This window comes from Helianthus annuus, chromosome 2, assembly GCF_002127325.2.
Source record: "Helianthus annuus cultivar XRQ/B chromosome 2, HanXRQr2.0-SUNRISE, whole genome shotgun sequence".
NCBI classification, from domain to species: domain Eukaryota; kingdom Viridiplantae; phylum Streptophyta; class Magnoliopsida; order Asterales; family Asteraceae; genus Helianthus; species Helianthus annuus.
The window spans coordinates 143,062,051-143,066,354 of record NC_035434.2 but is presented as its reverse complement, the minus strand read 5'-3'; positions in this window follow the sequence as shown (position 1 = coordinate 143,066,354).

Below are 4,304 nucleotides of genomic sequence, written 5' to 3'. Positions count from 1 at the left end.
TTTGTTAGATGATTCTTCTTTTCACAGAATTCACAAAACAAGTTTTTGATCTTTTCTCTTTTCTTCCTTTTCACAGATTCCTTTGCAACAGAGTTTTGAACCTCTGTTGGGATATCTTTGATAGGAATGATTCTTGCTTTTAGAGCTTTTACACCATCAGTGGTTGTGAAATCCATTGGTTTGAAATTTTCCAGGATATCACACTCATCAGACCATGTGGGTTTAAATTGGTATTTCTCAATTTCCTCAAAAGTTGAGGATCCCGCAGATCTTTCCAGAGTAATTTTGTTACCAAGTTTGTCGGTTATTTTAACCTCTTGGCCATTTTTGTTGGTTGGAATTATCTCAGTTGAACCAGCTTGTTTTCCAGCAGTGTTTTCAAGATCATCATATTTTCTATGTCCAATACCAAATTTAACATTGCTTCAAGCTGTTTTGCAAGCATAACCTCATACCCTTTACAAGACTCCACCCATCTTTCACATGTGATCTGGGTAGACTCCAACTCCTTTTTGCAAACTTGGTATTTTTCTACCATAGTTTGGAGTTGAGTTTTGGTTATGCTCTGCTCTTCTTTTAAACTGCTGATCTCTTTATCTTTTTCAGTCAATTTGTTTCTAAGTTCTTTTAATGACTTTTCAAATTTGACTTCATCAGATAGGACTTTATTCCTAAGGTTTTCATTTACCTCTTTGATGTTAGCAAATGCAATAATACATTTGTCTGAACACAATTTTTCAAGAACTTGAGGTGATACCTTAGCAGCAGCCATCATGGCACAATCACATTGATGATCATTATCTTCATCGGCTCTCCTCTCTTCTTCACCAGCTTTCTTCAAGTCTTCTTTCTCTTTGTCATCTTGTGACCAAAGGTCGGTCAGTGGTTCAATCAGGGTTTCTGAATTTTCTCCCAGCAGTAGTTCACCAGCAACTGCTGTAACCACTGCTTCAGCAACTTCATCCACTGTTTCAGCACTTAGCTGTTCACCTTCAGTTTCAATCTCTTCTGGTATTGACTCTAATGCCATCAAACAAAATTCATCATCAAAATTATCATTAGTAGCATAGAGAGCAAAATTTTCATCACTAAGTTCATCAGGCATGCTGCTCCAGTGAACAAAGCCTTGTGTGAAAAAGCTTTGCTGATCTGGTTGTGTCGCTGTTGGAGCAGCTTGTTGAGGTGCACCAGGTTGCACTTGTGCCTGAGGAACAGGGGCTTGAACATACTGAATTTGTGGAACAGTGGTTTGAACATAATGCACAGGCACATGGGTTGCAGCATAATGAGCAGTGTTAACATGTGCTGCAGGGGCATATTGGGTATAGTGCATAGTGTTTTGTTGTTGTGGTCTAGGGTTTGAGCCAGGGTGAGTTATTATGGGACCAGTGGTTTGACTCCTGCATTCCCTAGCAAAATGACCTAGCCTATTACACTTGTAACACTTGATTTTTGACTTATCCAAACCAACCCTTAAATTTCCATGAAGCCCTGGAAATTTTCTCCCTGTTCTTTTGTAGAATTTGCTTGTTCTAACACTAAGCAAAGCCAATTGATGCAAGATGTCCATCTCTTCTAAGTCAGTGGGATCAAAATATTGCAAATCATTCAGCTCAAAGCACAAATTGCCTGACATCTGGTTTTTAGTATTTGCAGTGAAAGCATAATTTGTAGAGTGAGAATCAGAGTTGTTAAAATTACCTCCAGCAGTTATGTCAATAAAGTGATCATAACTCTGATCCTTACTGCTACTACCAGATTCTTCCTGACCAAACAGAGCTGTGATGCCAAATGAATAGTCATCAGCAACTTTACCAGACTCTTGCAACTTCCTTTTCTGGTTTAACTCCCTTTCATAGGTCAGGAGTCTACCATGGAGTTGGGTCAGGGTCAGATCTTTGAACTCAGCTGAATTTCTAGTGACAAAAGCAATTGTGTCCCATTTTTCTGGCAGTGATCTAAGGAACCTGCTATTTTGGGTTGCATTTGGAAATGTAACCTTAACAAGCCTTAGTTCACTGACGAGACAACTGAAATGTTCAAATTGTTGGGTTAGTGACTCCCCTTTGATATGACAAAATGTTTCATACTGCTGATTCAGAATTTCCCTGCTGTTTTCAATAACCTCTTCCGTTCCTCCGAATTGTTCCTTCAATGCATCCACAATTCTTTGGCACTGTTACAATGTAACATCCCAGCATAGATTTCGTTGGGTAGTGCAGAGGCTATGATGCTAAACGCTTTGGCATTAAGTTCGAACTTCTGAAAATCTGATTCAGTGTGATTTTCAGTTGGTTTCGGAACGAACTTTTTAGTGTCCTCTGCGTTTGGCACCATAGGAACATGAGGACCGAAAACGACAGACCTCCAACATCCAGTGTTTTGTTGAGCGAGGATGTGACACATTCTTCGCTCCCAGATGTTGTACTCATTTCTTTTAAGCATAGGTGGTTTAAACAAAGAGCCAATGTTATTTTTATCATCTTGTGTGTAACATCCGTCAAAAACGGATATTCTAAAATCCGACCCGTTTTAAAAATCCGAATACTAACCTTCGAAACCTCATAATCTTTCACGAAATAAATAATCGTTTAAAGATTTATTCTTTAATTTAATCATCGTTATAGTTATTTAATTAATTCAATTAATTTAGCACAATATAATTTTTTTTTCTAAACTAACCTAGTTAGATTGATAGGTTATATAATGAGAGTTTTAAACGAATTAAATAACCATTAAGAGGTTTTCGGTTACTTGATTAACTAATTTTTTTAATTAAACATTTGCAAAGTTAATATTCTTTAATGTATAACCAATTTGTCTAATTTAGTAATGGTGTTAAAAAAAAACAAGTATAACCACAGGGACCAGTTGTGCAAATTTAGAAACTGTTAAGCAAATCAAAACCAAAAATAATTGTGCGATGCCCAGACTCGAACCTGGATCTTCAAGACAACAAACAGCGAGCCTAACCACTGCACCATCACTTGATTCGGTGTTAATTATGGAAACTAATTAACTATATACACACTTAACTGTTCCTTTTAAACTTTTGCCGCCAAAGATGACAGCGAGACACCGGCTGTTCCTTTCCATTTTTCATTGATTACCCTTCCCTTTTGGCTTGATACTGATTTTTCGGAATTACTAAATGCACGTTTACGCGGTTCCAAATTTTATAATCAAAACGTATATTGATTGCCAATAGCTTACGCGTTTCCATTTCATGCTCATCAAGAACCTAGACTATATACTAACCGAATACAAGTCACCGTCAAATCATTTCCATGATTACGAGTCCTTCGAATACTATATAAACGAAACCTCCGGTTCGACTTCCTCACACCTTGACAGCACCACAACACTCCTTCCTTGACCCGCACACTCGCCGGAGTGACCCAGGAATTTCCGGAGTGAACCGAGTTCACCGGAGACGTACCGAAAACACGACGGAAACCCCCACTCGCGACCTGTTCGATACCCTTCATACACTCACAATATATCTCGTTGAACTTACACCCTTTCCGGAGATACGGACGTCGCCGGAGATACACTGAAGGATCACGGCACATCGGAGTTCACAACGCGATGCGTTTCGGTTCGGTATACATCTCCTTATTCATTGGTTTGCTGTTGATATAATTCTGTTTCATTCGATTGATAACCACTTGGGATGACAGTTCACGTTTGTAATGAAGGAAATGAGTTGTTCTAGTATTTTGTGATTTTAAACTTAAAATCTTTTTAGTACCAAACTGATGTTTTATTTGGTTTACAAATACCAAAAGCTTCATTAAAATAGTTAAACACTTATAGCCTAAAATAAAACAAAGAAAAAAAAAAGGAAGAACAATTTACGTATGCTTTCTTAAGAAGGTGACAACCATGATTTCTAACTGTTCATATATTAGCACTTTTATGTAAAATAATAATAATAATTTTGTTAGTAAACTGTTTACATGGTTCACTTTTGATTTAAAACTATTTTCCATTTTTAGTTCATAAACTGTCATTAAAACAAATCTTATTTAGCTACTAATTCTATAACATACACAATGTAAGCTAAGATCAACATGTTTATTTAAATAATTAATTAATAATTTAAGTAAATTATCAAATAAAATCATTTTTCTTATAACAATAAATGTTCCTAAGGGATAAAATATGATATTCGAATTATATAAACCATAAATGCGTGGGATATTATCTAACCTATAAATATTATGATTGTTTAATCAATAAATAATAATGAGTTCGTCATGTGCCATTCTAAATATCTAGGTTAACATCTCTCGTACGTGCTC